This window comes from Podarcis muralis, chromosome W (assembly GCF_964188315.1).
Source record: "Podarcis muralis chromosome W, rPodMur119.hap1.1, whole genome shotgun sequence".
Classification (NCBI taxonomy): domain Eukaryota; kingdom Metazoa; phylum Chordata; class Lepidosauria; order Squamata; family Lacertidae; genus Podarcis; species Podarcis muralis.
Genome location: NC_135674.1, coordinates 18,302,394 through 18,319,903, shown reverse-complemented (window position 1 = coordinate 18,319,903; position 17,510 = coordinate 18,302,394). Strand labels below are relative to the sequence as shown.

Genomic DNA, 17,510 nt, shown 5'->3' with positions numbered 1-17,510 from the left:
TAGAAGCTTCGATAGACAACAATTGTCTATCTATAGAGTCCAGTCCTGATATCAGTCTCAAAGATCAGCCAGGGTTTCCTGGCTTCTTATTGGAAAATGCCTCCCCCACTTGTTTCAGTCTCTTTCAGGTCCCCCCCCCCCTTCTTACTTCCGCGCCGAGTGAATTTACTCCCGAGTAAGCTTCCTTCAACAAAGGGGGGGGGGGCACATTCTTTGCTAAAAGTACCCAACATCTCACTTTCCTATGTATCGTTATTTTAAAAAATCTTAATTAGGCGTACTATTCCTATGCAAGTTCAGAAACATTATTAACTTTTGTATAATAATAATAATAATAATAATAATAATAATAATAATAATAATAATAATAATAATAATAATAATAATTTATTATTTGTACCCCGCCCATCTGGCTGGGTTTCCCCAGCCACTCTGGGCGGCTTCCATAAAAACCAAAAAACACTAAAATATCATACATTAAAAACTTCCCTGAACAGGGCTGCCTTAAGATGTCTTTTGAATGTCAGGTAGTTGTTTATCGTTTTGACATCTGATGGGAGGGCGTTCCACAGGGCGGGCGCCACTACCGAAAAGGCCCTCTGTCTGGTTCCCTGTAGCTTTGCTTCTCGCAATGAGGGAACCGCCAGAAGGCCCTCGGCGCTGGACCTCAGCGTCCGGGCAGAACGATGGGGGTGGAGACGCTCCTTCAGGTATACTGGGCCGAGGCCGTTTAGGGCTTTAAAGGTCAACACCAGCACTTTGAATTGTGCTCGGAAACGTACTGGGAGCCAATGTAGGTCTTTCAAGACCGGTGTTATGTGGTCTCGGCGGCCGCCCCCAGTCACCAGTCTAGCTGCCGCATTCTGGATTAGCTGTAGTTTCTGAGTCACCTTCAAAGGTAGCCCCACGTAGAGCGCACTGCAGTAGTCCAAGCGGGAGATAACTAGAGCATGCACCACTCTGGCGAGACAGTCCGCGGGCAGGTAGGGTCTCAGCCTGCGTACCAGGTGGAGTTGGTAGACAGCTGCCCTGGATACAGAATTGACCTGCGCCTCCATGGACAGCTGTGAGTCCAAAATGACTCCCAGGCTACGCACCTGGTCCTTCAGGGGCACAGTTACCCTATTCAGGACCAGGGAGTCCTCCACACCAGCCCGCCCCCTGTCCCCCAAAAACAGTACTTCTGTCTTGTCAGGATTCAGCTTCAATCCATTAGCCGCCATCCATCCTCCAACCGCCTCCAGGCACTCACACAGGACCTTCACCGCCTTCACTGGTTCTGATTTGAAAGAGAGGTAGAGCTGGGTATCATCTGCATATTGATGGACACCCAGTCCAAACCCCCTGATGATCTCTCCCAGCGGCTTCATATAGATGTTAAAAAGCATGGGGGAGAGGACGGAACCCTGAGGCACCCCACAAGTGAGGGCCCAAGGGTCTGAACACTCATCCCCCACCACCACTTTCTGAACACGGCCCAGGAGGAAGGAGCGAAACCACTGTATAACAGTGCCCCCAGCTCCCAACCCCTCTAGACGGTCCAGAAGGATGTTATGGTCGATTGTATCAAAGGCCGCTGAGAGATCCAGCAGAACTAGGAAACAACTCTCACCTTTGTCCCTAGCTCGCCGGAGATCATCAACCAGTGCGACCAAGGCAGTTTCAGTCCCATGGTGAGGCCTGAACCCCGATTGGAAGGGATCCAAATGGTCCGCATCCTCCAGGCGTGCCTGGAGTTGTTCAGCAACCACACGCTCAATCACCTTGCCCAAGAATGGAAGATTTGAGACTGGGCGATAGTTGGCCATACTGGCCGGGTCTAAAGATGGTTTTTTAAGAAGCGGTTTAATGACCGCCTCTTTCAGCGGATCTGGGAATGTTCCCTCACAGAGGGAAGCATTCACCACCCCGCAGAGCCCATCGCCCAGCCCTTCCCGGCTTGCTTTTATTAGCCAGGATGGGCAAGGATCAAGGAGACAAGTGGTTGGTTTCACGCGTCCAAGCAGCCTGTCCACATCCTCGGGGGTAACGGATTGAAACTGATTCCATGCAACTTGACCAGACAGGGCTCTAGCACTCTCCCGCCCCAGCCCTGATCCCACGGTGGTGTCTAGCGCCTTCCGAATATGAGTGATTTTATCTGCAAAAAACTTTGCAAAATCGTTGCAGGAGATCTTGGGGTCTTTACAAGGCCCCGGTGGTAAAGGTGGTTCCGTTAAATTGCGGACCACCTGAAAGAGTCTCCTGCTACTATTTTCTGCAGATGCAATAGAGGCGGTGAAGAAAGTCTTCTTCGCCGTCGCTATCGCCACTTGGTAGGCTCGACGTTGAGCTCTAACCTGCGTCTGGTCAGATTCGGAGTGAGTTTTCTGCCACCGACGCTCTAGCCGTCTCAGCGATTGTTTCATCGCCCTCAGCTCCGAAGAAAACCACGGGGCTGTCCGGGCTCCATGCAATCGGACAGGGCGCTTCGGAGCCAGACAGTCAATAGCCCTGGTTAACTCCGCATTCCAGCGGGCCACCAGGGAATCAGCTGAAAGGCCATCAACATGGGATAAAGCATCCCCTACCACTCTCTGGAAACCATTTGGATCCATTAAGTGGCGGGGGCGGACCATCCGAATTGGTCCCACCTCCCTGCAGAGGGGAAGGGTCGCGGAGAAGTCCAGTTGCACCAGGAAGTGATCTGACCATGGCACTTCTTTGGTTTCACTTTTACTTAGTGTCAGATCACCCACGTCACTAGAGGTGAATACCAGGTCTAAGGCATGTCCATGACTATGAGTTGGGCCCAACTTATTCAGGGACAGCCCCATGGAGGCCATGCTTTCCACGAAGTCCCGAGCGGCCCCTTGTAAGGTCGTGTCGGCGTGGATGTTAAAATCCCCTAGGACAACCAAGCTAGGTGTCTCCAGGAGAACATCCGCCACGACCTGAAGCAGCTCGGACAGGGAATCCTTGGTGCAGCGGGGAGGTCGGTACACCAAAAGGAATCCTGTACTGCCCCTATTGCCCAACTTCCAGAACATGCACTCAGAAAGCTGGGTCTTCCCAGTAGGACGCCTGATGCAAACTAATGACTTCCTAAAAATCACTGCAACCCCCCCTCCCCGCCCACATGACCTGGGTTGCTGTGTGTAAGAGAAACCCGGTGGGCAAGCGGCAGCAAGGACAGGCCCATCTGCTTCCTCCAACCAGGTCTCTGTCACACATGCCAGGTCCTCCATCCACAATCAAGTCGTGGACGGTAGTGGTTTTATTCATCATTGACCTGGCATTACACAGCAATACCTTCAGGTTATGTGGGTTTCCCTTGTTGATTCCAGTATCCATCCGGTCAAGGCCAGACCCGGAGGCAGGGATAGTCTTCAAACAACGACTAAACCTGCCTCCTCGGTAATGACATGGTCTGGTCTTAGCGTAACTCCGCCTCCTGCCCATGATCACCGAGATTGGATGTCCCAGTGCTTCCGCCCCTGTGGAACTTGTCCCAGCCATCATGTTGGCTGGGGCCCCACTCCCAGGCAGCCCTGATCCCGCCCCTTAAAAACAAAACACAAACTATACAGAACCAATAAAACAACAGAAAACAAAAACAGAACAATTATACCAAAATTAATCCCCAACCAAATATCCATCCCACCCACCCACCCCCAACAAAGGGGAAAAAAGAAATACAAATTTAAATTGCCACCGACTGCTTGAGGACATTTTAAAACACATTAACCACTTGGAACAGGGAAGCAATTGCAGAACACTTCCCAGCTTCCCCAAAAGTTTGTTCCAAATAAGGGCCTGGGCCACGCCCCCTGGGCCAGTTGGAAAAGGCCCTGGAAGGGAGCAGGCCCTGCAGTCCTCACCCAGCCGATGGTCTGAGGCCTCCCCGCAGCAGGAGTCCCTTTATAGTCGGGAGAGAGGGCCTGGGCCACGCCCCCTGGGCCAGTTGGAAAAGGCCCTGGAAGGGAGCAGGCCCTGCAGTCCTCACCCAGCCGATGGTCCGAGGCCTCCCCGCAGCAGGAGTCCCTTTATAGCCGGGAGAGAGGGCCCTTTTAAATCAAATCCAGGGCTGTTTTTCTTATTTGTGAGTGGTTATATCAACTGAAATAATCCTATGCTTATAAAATATTCTCTCCCAGATTCTCTTCCTATCTTATCTTAGGAAAACTGTTCTTCCTTTAAGATCATTTATCTAGGAACTTGCACTCTTTAGTCTAAGGAAGTAAACTCTCACTCAAACTAGCTTCAAGATCTGTTAAAGGGGTTCTGTATAAAGTTGGGTACTTTTATTTTCCTCTTCCTTACTACATGATAGGAGCATTGATTATGGTCTCTTCCCCAGTTGTGCCTGTGTACATAAGTATGTGTATGTCTCTCTGGTAGTACAAATCTTGCTATGAACCCTGTATTTTAGGGTTGGACTAGATGACCCCAGGGTCCCTTTCAACTCTCCCAATTTGTGGCTGTGTGGAGGGCCATGTGTCTGCAAGCATGTGATGAGTTGAAATTCAGCCCAGCTTTGCTCTTTGTTTTAATGCAACATTTCAATAGTATAAAAGGTTTTGCTGAGACATGAACTCTGCACATGCACAGAGGCTAGATCGGCTAAAAAAAAAAGAGAGAGAGAGAGAGAGAGACAAAGGGGGGGGGAGGAAGTTTGGAGAGCGTGGGCTGCAGGGAGAAACTTGTGTCCTTTGTGTCCTTTTGCTCCAGGGGCTACGTAAGACAAAAGGATTAAGCACTGGACCATCAAAAGTCAAGAGGCTACCAAGTTCCAATCTAACATTCAAGTTCCAATCTAACATTCAAAAAATCTTTTCAGTTTTCTCACTGAGTTTGTCTCTTATCTGGTTTTGTTTTCTGAGTAGTATATACCTAGGCATTATAAGAACAACATTCCTGACAGAGATCTTCACAGGAAATAAAAATTCCCTTTCAAACAGGATACGAGAACCCTAAGAGAATTTGGACCCACATAAGCAAAATAATTAATAACTTGCCAATTGTGTTCAAATTAACAAAGGTTTTGTCCCTTCGTTTCTTCCACCGCCAAACTAAGCGAAGGAAATTAAATGTAAATGATAAAATGCTTAACTATGAGTTTGTATTTACAGCCTCCCAAGAAGAAAATTTTAGAATATTCTCTCCTTTCTTGACTATTAACTTCCTCCTTAAAACAAACAAACAAACAAACAAACAAACAAACAAAAAACAACAACAACTAATTATGTCTTCAGATCCCACCCCACCCCCCCTGCAGGCCTATTTCCAAAGGATGCTTTGCGGGAGACCAAAATATTAAGACCATCTCCTCACCAGCTAAGCAGCCTGCCAATGCATCACAGTGGCCACAACAATTTCTTCCCATAAAAGACATGAGAAACTGACTAACTGAATTTTGAAGGAAATGCCCTTGTGCCCAAGTTTGGAAATACATGTAAAAGCAGCAAGAATTTCTCAAGATCACATTATTGCCTCAAGATATGGTGTAGAATTAATAATTTGTATGTTTTGTGTATTATGTGTTATTATGTAGGAATGCTGAAATGTGTCTGATAGTGTGTTATCTCCACAAAGGGGGGACAAAATTTCTGTGTGTAATTGTTTCTGTATAATGTAGGGTACATAACTATGAACAACAGAAGGATATGGCTTACACCCCAAGTTTTTTCATGGAGGATTCTCATATATTACATGCTTTTCGATAGAGCAGGCTATATTTAGATTAAGTCAACTGATGATCATATTTCCTTGTCCCACCTGGCACTCTGCAGAGTGCCAACCTTCCCTACCCATTTATTTATGTATTTAATGTTTTTCTATACACGAAGTTCCCAGAAAGAAATTATCTTTTACTATTTCTTTCTTTCTGTTCCAGAAAACTATTTCAAATCTCTTCTATGACTTCTCTGTATCTCTTGCAGATTCAGTACTGTCTTTAAGTAGCAATTGTTCTGTATTTATTTATTAATCTTGGTTTTCCGATATAGCTGTGAAATTAATCTAACCACAACCAAGTATTATTCTTGGAACCATATTTTATCAGGTAGCTTTGAAGCAACACTCTTTATTATTATTTGAGATGTTTTGATTAGAATGCCAAATGAAAATGGGTGTAGATCATGTCCCAAATTTTATTTATTTATTTGAGGACACGACTACCATATGTGGAATAAGGTTCCTTCACTTTCCTTACATCTCTAACATATTATTATTATTATTATTATTGATAACAAGAAACGTGTATATGCCTTGATGTAGCAGGAATGGTCCCTTAAAGAGTTAAATTGACTCATTTGGACAAGTGCCCTTTTTAAGAATGGTTTTGTTTTAACATATTGGTTTTGAAAAGTTGAGAACCATGGGGCAAGATAAATTCAAATTGGACTCTATTGGAATTGGGCACGTGTATCCAGGCTGCAACTAGCTTTTGGCCCTTTAAGAGCAAGTGAACAACTTTCCATGAGTGCAAGACCAGAGCCTGCAATAATAAACCCCATAGAAAGGCCAAGGAAAAGACATCTCTCTCATGATATGTCCAAACCTGTGCCAGCTATGGTGAATGCCAGGCAACATGGTTAAATGAAAGCCCTGAGGGGATTCAACAGGATGTGTTACTGTACCACTATGCCGGTGCGAGACCACAGAAGAGCTAGCTTGGCACCTGAAAACACAAAACGGTGGGGCTAAAAAGCAAACTGCATTTTTTCAGTCAGTAGTGGACCTTCCTGCTAAATGTAAAGCATACACCACTATTGAAAATGTTTCTCCCAAGAGCTAGAATGCCACAAGTAATTTAGTAACAAAATACAACAGGTGTTCTTTTTATGTAATATCCTATATCCAGCTATCTGCACTGCTATACTTGCAAATGACCGTAAGAGGCATGGCTTGTAAGTCCCTTTCAGGTTTGCATAAACCCACACATCTGGTACGGTAGATACCAAGTTATTATTTAGCGCATACCTATATAACACGCGCGTACATTGTATTGGTCTGTGTTGCTCCCTCCTTTGCTGCCCTGCTCAACCCACCTCCTTTTCCATTAGAGCCTATTCCCACTCACAGGGCACCCCTACCTTCACCGAGATTTAGGGTGCGGAGAAAAGATTTGCAAGTTCTTACAGAACTTTAATGCAAATCTATCTCCGAATGGGGGACTGATACAGAAGGGGGGGGCATGGGGGCATGTCTTCTTCACCTCCTTCTTCGCTACAATATATCCATTTATTTCCCATTGTCAATGTCAAAAGGGACTAAAATCTATAAAATTCATAGAAAATCAACATGCCAATTTGCTCAATTTCTCTAGGACTCCATGACACCTCCCCTGTCCTCCATAATCCCTCAAGCAAGGTGTCAAGACCCTAATCCTGTCAAATCACTCTGCCAAGCCTTTCCTCCGGGCAATGCCAGGTGGCAGACCATGCATACATGGACCATTGTCTTCTCATCACCGGTAATCAGGATGTGCTTATCTGCGCATATCTCCAGCTCTGCATATTCCCCCCTCCCTCCTCCATATGTTAATCCTGTGTAACCCAACCTCTTCTTAATGTATTCATGATGTAATCTGTGTAACCCAACCTCTTCTTAATGTATTCATGATGTAACTGGGATGTATTTTGCACTGTATTCTGGGACATGGAGGGAAGTTTCAAAAGTTCATGTCACCCCTTTCTTGCGGTTCAATCTCGCCTTGAACCTGTTGCGCAATAAACTTGGATCTTCTGCAGTTTGCTCCTGTCTCCGGCTGAGCTCATTTTCCTCCGCAGGGACCCGCGGACTTAGTCTGACGAGCTGGGTGGCAGAACAGCCTCGCACCCAGATTTTACCATAACAGGTGGCAGGTTTTTCAAAGAAGTTACTGGCTGTTCCCTGCGACTGTAGGGCCATAAGAATATTATTCTATATATTATCCCAACCCCAACCCCCCTTTAAGGCTTGGAGGTTTTTTACACCAGCCAGAAGAGCAAGGCTTTTTCTCCTCTCTTAGATTTTACAGTGAAGATGGGCCCCTCTGAGGAATGTGTTGCTATGGTAACCCCAGACAAGGGGAGGCTGAAAAGGAGGAGGTGAACTGAAAAGGAGGAGGGAAACAGTGTAAGCTTACGTACAACCACAGGAAATGGCCTTTTATGGAGGAAACGAAAGCTATATTTTATTGCTATTCTTGTAAATCACATGTTTTACGGGAAAACATGTGTCTATGTATTCCATAAGGGTATAAAAGGGGATGGCATGCCCAAAAGGGGTGTGCAGACTCCGAGCGTGAGCTCGTCTGTACCTTTGTCTGGCAATTGCTTTACAAAAATAAAAACCTTATTGTCCTGCTGTTGTTTGACACTTTGAAGTGTCCCTGATGCTCCTAGTATCAGATAAGGAGAACAAAAGGAAGGTCCTTCATTTGGCGGCTCGTCTGGGATGCATGGACATCAAAGACGCTTGCAAAGGCAGGTCTGTTTTCCCCTGCTTGGTTTGAAGAACGGGGGGGGGGGGGCGCTTTTTGAGTTTCACACGTGCACAGCAGTTTTTTGCTGGGAAGCTGAAAAGAGCTCTCCCGTGATTGCTGCCGGGCCAGGAAAACAGCAGATAGGAGCAGCCGGCTGGGGGACATACAACCCGTAGGACGGGTGAGTGATGGATGGGTCCCTGGGTAGTGAAAGGGACGGGAGGCTTGATCAATATCCCAAGGGTGATTTAGTAGGCTCGCACAGGAGTAAGTCGACGCTGAACAATCCCCTCTCTGGGTAGAAGGCGGATTTTGAGGAACCGCCTAGGGAATAAGGATAGGTAAAGGGGTACCCAGTCAACCAAGCGTTGCGAGCCCTGCCAGTTTGATTAACTGGTGGTGTTTGAAGAGGCAAGGAGGCTCATAAAACCACTTCATGTGGGACCTTCCTACTAACTTCGCTTAATGAAACAAACAGGAAGCGAGCCAACTCCTTACAATAATCAACTAAAGGATGGAACTATGTATGTTTACATGTTACACATTGTCTGTTATGTGTGTTGACTGTTAAGTGTATGTGAGTCTGTTCCTTCTGTCTCTGTCATTTTAGAAATGTTTGAGGGGTTTGTGTTTAAAACTGGCCACAACATCCACAGACTGCCTTTCTTAAGTGTGCATAGTTTAAACTGCAAGCTTGCTTCAAATTTTACTTTAAAGAAACCGTGGTGGACCTGATCAACTTAAACATGGCATGTTTTAACACTGGGAGCCGCCCAGAGTGGCTGGGGAAACTCAGCCAGATGGGCGGGATATAAATAATAAATTATTGTTGTTCTTATTATTAAATATGAGACTGAGGTGTGTGCAAATGTTTATTATTCAAGAGAGGCTCCAAAAGAGGCTCCCTCCAAGTGGTAGGAAAATCCCCTGTAGGGGTTTACCTGTGTTCTGAGTGGGGGATTGCCCCCCTTCCCTATGCAATTAAAGAGGAAAGGAATTTGTAACTCTGATGGGAAATGTTTCCTTGTAACTTGCATTGATGAGAAAGCTAGTCTGCAGCCGTGTTCCAGTCTATTTTGGGAATGTGCTGTGAAGTTAGCCTAATGTTTCTGTTGCAATCAGCCTAGTTGGGCACAAATGCCCTCGCAAGCTAAAATGCAATGTCTGTAGAGCCTCCCTGTATTTCATTAAGCCTTAGGTAGGTCTCCTTTTGAGAGAAAAGTGTTGCTGTTGTTGTTCTGAGGAATCCTTGAAGGTATTATGACTGCATGATTATGAAAATATGGTGTTCCTTCTAGGAAAAATGTTATTAAAGGTAGAAGCTTCCATGGCCAGCAATTGTCTATCTGAGTCCAGTTTTAACTTTGATTCAGTTGGACAGAAGGGTTATTGTAAGCCTCCTGATACCAGTTTCTGTAAAAATAGGCCAGGACTTCCTGGCCTCTTTTCTTGGAAAATGCCAACCCCCCCCCCTTTCTTCCTGTCTCTTTCAGTTTTTACCTTCTTACTTCTGTGCCTTAACAGGTAAATTTACTCTCAAGTAAGCTTCCTTTCATGAGAAAACTGCAAAAGGGGGGGGCAGTGTTTGCTAGGAACTCCATTTGGTGTGAAAGGTACTCACCCCTAATCACTTTCTGTGTGTGCTTATTTTAACCCTTAGGTTACTCTTATCCTTATGATGCAAGTTCAGGAAATTGTTCATTTTTTATCTTTATAACTCTTTATAACTCTTCTCTAGAAACGCCCAACCTGGGAATTTTATGTGTCTTGCTAGACTAGGGTCCCTTCCAACTCTCCCAATTTTATGGCAACGTGGAAGGCAATAAGTCTGCAAAGCATTGGAGGGTAATTTTTTAATTCTGGTGTATGGTGATGGGTTGAAGTTCAGCCCAGCTTTGCTTTTTGGTACAGAAAGATGGAACTATTGGTTTTAGAGTTTAGAATAAAGTTTTAAAGGGTGAGAGGTGAAAGCCGTGATGTTTTTGAAGCAGAACTGGTGATAACAAGCAGGGATTATCCAACAGTTTTTACCATTTTGTCTATTATTTAAAAAATCAGGCTTAAAAGTCTTCAAAGTTTGAGCACATACAAATTCATAGTCAAGCAGGGTGAGCCTTGACCATCCCTGTAGATGGGGGGCAGATGATTTTGTCTGCAAATGGGGGGACTGAAGTAGCTGAGAGTGTTGAGGATCTTGTGTAGTCTGACTCTCTGCCCATTTTTGCCCATATATAATGGAGCGGGTGATTGTTCTACGAATGACCAGAGGGGGAGCACACAAAATAATGATAGCCCACATTTTAATAGAGACGTGAGCCCTAATTTCCTGTACATACACGAGATGGTACTCCCTTTGCCTGGGTTGCAGGAAACATGATCCCTTAGAACTGAGTTAACAGAAATTTAATTTGACCAACTTCTATTGCTGGCTTTGGTGATAACTTGAATTGCTGAGTTTCTCTTTTTGTTTTGAATCTAACCCTATTTTTCAAATCTACTCCTTACCCTTCCTTCCTTTATTCAAATGGTTATTTACCCAAAAGATGCACCACTTTTAATGGTATAAAAGATTTGCTGAGACATGAACTCTGCACATGCACAGAGGCTAGATCAGCTTTAAAAAGGGGGGAGAGAGGAGGTCTGGAGAGCATGGGCTGCAGGGAGAAACTTATCCAAATTTCTTTATGTAAAAACATGGAACCATTGAGGGAAATCATCCTTATGTGTCCTTTGCTCCAGAGGCTACTTAAGGAAGACAAAAGGGTTAAGTACTGAACCATCAAAAGTCAGGAGGTTGCCAAGTTCCAAATCTAACATGCCAAATTTTTCACAGGTAAATTTTATAACAGGTTTTGTTTGTGTGTATATGCCTATGTATTTTAGGAAAAATATTTCCTGACGGATTTTCACATAAAAAAAAAAATCCCTTTCAACAGGATAAATGAACCTCTTAAGAAGTCTCAACCCCATTAACAAAGTGTTTGTCCCTCTCCCTTTTCTCCCACAGCACAAATAATAATGAGGGGATGCAAACAGTGATTTAAATAAAATATTCTATATCCGAGGTTCTCAGAAAAGTAATTGCATTTGTATTGCTTTTTGTCTTTCTTTCCTTACAGTCACTTTCTTTCTGTTCTGTGAAACAAGTTTGAATCCCTGCTATATTAGTTGACTTCCCTCTATCTCTTGGTGGTTTTGACACTTCTCTTAAGTTATAAATAATCTGGTTTTATTTATTAATCAGTTTTTTCCATGATGTCTATGAAATGAATCGAAGTACAACCAAACATTGTTTTGTTGAATGGTATTTGTTTACCTTTTGCCTGAGTATTACTTATTAATTCTGTCATTGTGGCTAGTTCAAGGTACCTGCAGAACTTAAAATCGCCATTCATTTTTTCTTGGTATTAACTCATTTCCCAGTATTTTGCTATTATCATTCTAGCCAATGTTGTCACATCAAGAAACACTCTTTTATTTTCATTTGCGATGCTCATTGTTAGAATGCCAAAACAGATAAGAATGCTAAAACAGATAAGCTTCAGGTTTCTTTAAAAATGTGTGTCTTAGTATTTATTTATCTTTGGTTCCTCATAGCTCAGGTCCCCCCCCCTTTTTTTTTAACTTTAGGAACATGTCCCGTCACATGTGAAATAAGGTTCCTTCATTTTGTTGCATCTCCAGAACTTTTCATGAAGTTCTCTTTTAGCAGAGAAAGCACATGGTGAATTTTAAGTTTCCCCCCATTATTAGTAGTAATCTGTATGGCTTTGATAATATCTTTGTATTATTTAATAATAATTCTTTTCTAAATATGATGTCCTTGTGCCAAGTCCGTTTTCATCTGAACAAAATTTTTAATTGGTAATTTTTGTTTTCTCTTTATATTTCCACCTTTCTTGTATTTCTACCCTTTTCTTCCTGGGGATGGGTGCTGAACAGCAGAGTTGGCGAAGTCTGAGAGGAATATGTAGGTGACAGTCAGACGAGCATCCTTGGGTAAGTTAAAAAATTAGCTCTCTTACAAACCATGCGAGAGTACAGAAATTGGCAACCAAGGTACAACATCTGCTTTGTGAAAGGGTACTGCAATAGACTAGATCGAAGCCAGTGAGCTGTAATGCTCGAGATCGTCCTAATGAGATCTGCCACAGCTTCGATGTGGGAGCATTTTAGGGATGAGTGGAGGCAAGGTACAGCCATCTTATAATGTAGACCACTTTCTGTGTTCGTGAGACGTAAAGCACGGCTGTGGGAGTGTGTGTGGTGTTTAAGATCGCTAAACACAAGGTCTAACAGCGTCTGATCCATCTACAAGGTGCTGTGCCAGTGAGGCATTATGTTCAGCAAGACATGTGCAGTGGCTAGCAGTTATGGAAATACCCTCTGAAGGGGCTTTTGCATCTCTTAGCAATTCAGCAGAGGCTGCAATTGTGCAGTGGGTAACTTGTAAAGGTTTGGGAAATTCTAATTGGGCCAAGCAGGAGCAGATTCCAGGACCTAGTCGGAACTTCAAGTTGCTCTGCTACCAGGGCAAATAAAGCATTTAATTTTCGCCCTGAGTTTGGCCATTGGTCCATTCAAATAGCCTCTTGTGTTAGCCGCTTTAAGGGAAACGCTTGAGACAAAAATCAGACATTGATTTCAAGGTTTGAACGCAACTAAAGAAGAAGCCAGAAAGGTGTGGAACCCCCCCCCCCCTTCTTGGTGAGTGTCTGCAGTTGCAAGCACAGGAAAAGAAGTAGCTGTGCAACAGACTCCCTTTAGCAGAGTCTGTGGCCACGCTTGTGTTCTGAGAATGCCTATGTAGACAGAATCAGTTGTCCCTTTTGCAGAGATTGTGCGCGACCCGTGGAGGATCAAACCCACAGTTCCAGGGGAAAGAAAAGCCGCCCCCCCCCCCGACCTGAATGGGAATGAGATGAACCTCCCCAGGCAGATGGAAAATGGTGTCTTCCTGCATAATTAAATACAGCCTTGGTGACAGGTGTTTTTCAAAGATGTTATTGGCTGTGGGGCTATCTGAGCAGGAAAGCATCCCCCCTTTTTTGGTCCTGGGTCAGAGGGTGACCCGATTACTGGCTGTTTCTTGAGTGATGCAAAGCACCTGCAAGCGCACTAGTTTTATGAGCTTGCAAGGCATGTAGGGCACATGCAGAAATCACAGGAAACAGTTCCTGGAGCAACTGAGTTTGCAGGTTCATAGCGACCATCAGGGCTTTCCAATCATAAGGAATCTTGGCAAAGTTTGAGGACTCATCCTCCACCAGTCCACGTAGATAGGTACTGGTCAAATCCAATTCATCTTTGGCTTTTGTCACCTCTCTGATAACAGAATAAGGCAGAGGGTCCCAACAGCTAACCTGTTGGCCCTGACCATCCGGTGCCCATGTAACCAGACACAGCATGTTTAGGTCAGCAAGCTCTTCCACAGTTAGGTGAGAAGAAGCTTTTGCCTCCTTAACCATTTGCCGGACAGCAGAGGTGTTTGCCTTCTGAGCCTTTACCAACTCAGCAGGCACTGCTATGCCTGCTAAGTCTGACAGACTTGAGGGCTGAAATGAGGTATCACAGGAAAGATTGGGCTGAGATAGGAGAGGGGATTGCTGAGAAACCTGAGAAGCCTCAGAAACTGACTTCTCAGACGCTGGCTTCTTAAAAACCAGGTTCAGCGGCGTTGTCACTGACAACCTTGGTGGGGTGGAAAGAACAGATGGAGGATTGATAAGAGAAAGTACAGGCTGAACTTCTGTGGATGGTGGCCTAACAACCGAAAGCAAAGCCTTACTCTCTATGGGAGCAAAACGCTGAACAGGAGCGAATTGCTGAATGGCATCTCGGCAGAAATGCCAAACCTGCAGGACTCGCACTTGGGCTCGGAGCTCTGAGTGCAGGGTCTGTCCTATTTGTTCCCAATCCTGGAGCCTAAAGGAACCAGCCTCAGGGTACCATGGACATTGGGTATGAATTACTTTCAATAGGACATTTAAGTCTGCACACGAACAGCGGTGCTGTGCCTTTAAAAGTATGCACTGCAACTCGTTACAATGTTTCAGCTGTTGCGCAGAAAGGGAACTCCCCATACTCACGTTCCTTCCTTCCTATACTCACCGGGATCCTGTATAGGATGCGGGGACGCGTCTGTAGCTCTTGCCGAGCAAAGTGAGTAAAACCAGCCCCATGGACCTGGGCGCCAGATGAAGTGATGGACAGGTGAGCTGCGCACAGGTGGGCTGCATGCAAGCTGCCGGCCAGCCCTGTGGAGCCTCCTTTTATTGAGACAAATATGCAAACCAGGCAGATACATTTTGGGCTGTGACCTTTACACATCTTCCAGTCCCGAGATCGTGGGGTGGTACAAAGTTATTTTGGCACCTGTTTCCACCGCGTCATTTTCCCCTTGCACAGTGTATGATGAAGGAGACAAAAGGTCTCAGAGACAAAGGTTACAGACAGGACACCGCAGACTACTGAGACAGCAAAAGGTTAGACAGAGGGAACGATGTTCAGACAGCTGTGGCTTGTCTGGGGGTGTGTGTGTGCCCTGCACCCCAAGGTCACGCGTGCAGGCAGACTGTGGCTGCCTGCTGGTGGGGAGTGTGCTCCCTCCGGACCCCACTGCCCACTCTGCGATCATCCCTACAATTATTATTATTAGTAGTCGTAGTCGTAGTAGAAGTACTAGTACTAGTACTGCCCTCCACCCATAGATATCAGGGCGGCTCATAGCCTGAAACTACAGTACTAAGCACATGCTAAAAACTAGAACAAAGGCAAACCAAACCAAGCCAGCAACCCTCCTTCTCCCTTATTTGTGAAACAAGCCTGTTGATTGCAGCCTGTCAATTGCCTATCCAACTAAAAAAAAAAGGCACTGAAGGTTTTTGAGATCAATGCAAGCTAAAAAGCATTGCAGGGGTTGGGCTAGATGACCCGCAGGGTCCCTTCCAATTCTACGTTTTTCTGAAAAACACACACGCACAACCCAACTATGGTCCCTCTGCAGTCCTCGCCCTAAGCAACTGTGTGTGAGACTTGCTCCCCAGAAAGTGTGCCTTGTCTTGCTACCTGTGGTTTTTGGTCTCTTGTCAGCCCTCTCCCCCCAATCTATTCATATTCCTTTCTCCCTAATCTCCAATATTACATTTTCCTCTGGCTGAGACTTAAAACAGAAAGCCCTAATTCCCAACTGTGTTTCTTGCTGCAGTCCCACTGTCTACTCAGAAGTAAGGTCCTATTAGATTCTTTTTTATATATATAAATTTTTTATTAAAGTTTCAAAATTTTTATAACAACAAACAAAACAATACAGTAATACTGACAAACAAAAAATAAAAACAAGTATAATTTCAACCCTTATTTTCTTGTGACTTACTTCCCCGACTTCCTCATACCTCCCCTTTCTGTATTCCAATTTCTAATTTATTATTCAGCAAATCCTTTCCCTTGTTTTTCATTTAATTTTTAACCTTCCTTTTCTTTTTTACTTATCCATTACAGCCGGAAACCACATATTTTCTAAACCAACGTCATTCTAACATTCATTAATTTTACAGTATTTCTTAAGATAGTCCTTGAATTTCTTCCAATCTTCTTCCGCTGTCTCTCTTCCCTGGTCTCGGATTCTGCCAGTCATCTCTGCCAGTCCCATATAGTCTATCACCTTCATCTGCCATTCTTCCAAGGTGGGTAGGTCTTGTGTCTTCCAGTACTTTGCGATGAGTATTCTTGCTGCTGTTGTAGCGTACATAAAGAGTGTTCTATCCTTCTTTGGCACCAATTGGCCGACAATACCCAAGAGAAAGGCCTCTGGTTTCTTCAGAAAGGTATATTTAAATACCTTTTTCAATTCATTATATATCATTTCCCAGAACGCCTTAATCTTTGGGCACGTCCACCAAAGGTGAAAGAATGTACCTTCATTTTCTTTACATTTCCAACATTTATTATCAGGCAAGTGATAAATTTTTGCAAGCTTGACTGGGGTCATGTACCACCTATAAATCATTTTCATAATATTTTCTCTTAGGGCATTACATGCCGTAAATTTCATCCCGGTGGTCCACAACTTTTCCCAGTCAGCAAACATAATGTTATGACCAATATCCTGTGCCCACTTAATCATTGCTGATTTAACCGTTTCATCTTGTGTATTCCATTTCAACAGCAAGTTATACATTTTTGACAAATTTTTAGTATTGGATTCTAACAATTCTGTTTCCAATTTTGATTTTTCCACCTGGAAGCCAATTTTCCTGTCCATCTTAAAAACCTCCATTATTTGATAATAATGAAGCCAATCTCGCACTTTATCTTTTAGTTTCTCAAAACTCTGCAATTTCAGTTTGTCCCCTTCTTGTTCCAAAATTTCCCAATATCTCGGCCATTTGGACTCCATATTGAGTTTTTTCCCAGCCTTTGCCTCCATTGGCGACAACCACCTTGGAGTTTTGTTTTCCAACAAGTCTTTATATCTAATCCAGACATTATATAATGCTTTCCTGACAATATGGTTTTTAAAGGCTTTGTGGGCTTTAACCTTGTCATACCACAAATATGCATGCCACCCAAACGTATTGTTAAAACCTTCTAGATCCAAAATGTCTGTGTTCTCAAGAAGCAGCCAGTCCTTCAGCCAGCAGAACGCTGCTGATTCATAATATAGTTTAAAGTCTGGCAGGGCAAATCCCTCCCTTTCCTTTGCATCAGTTAAAATCTTAAATTTTATTCTGGGTTTCTTGCCCTGCCAGACAAATTTTGAAATATCTTTCTGCCACTTCTTGAAACAGTCCATCTTGTCCACTATTTGCAATGTTTGGAACAAGAACAACATTCTAGGCAATACATTCATCTTTATAACCGCAATTCGACCAAACAAGGAAAGCTTCAGATTTGACCAGACTTCTAAATCTTTTTTCACTTCTGTCCAAGATTTCTCATAATTATCTTTAAATAAATTCACATTTTTTGCTGTCATATTTATCCCCAAATATTTCACTTTCTTAACCACGGTTAATCCTGTCTCATTCTGAAACCTCTCTTTTTCAATAGGTGTTAAATT

The 17,510-nt window shown here is 44.1% G+C and overlaps 1 long non-coding RNA gene across 3 annotated transcripts in view; it reads left to right on the top strand.

Annotated features, from left to right (window-relative positions):
- Window positions 1–8,165: 8,165 nt before the first annotated feature.
- LOC144326274 (uncharacterized) overlaps window positions 8,166–17,510 on the top strand; it is a 69,644-nt gene continuing 60,299 nt past the window's right edge. The window contains exons 1-2 of one of the 3 annotated variants that reach the window (XR_013391468.1): window positions 8,166–8,454; window positions 12,392–12,448. This is a non-coding gene — a long non-coding RNA (uncharacterized LOC144326274). The remainder of the gene's footprint in view (window positions 8,455–12,391; window positions 12,449–17,510) is intronic. The other 2 variants (XR_013391467.1, XR_013391469.1) reach the window with 2 other exon arrangements.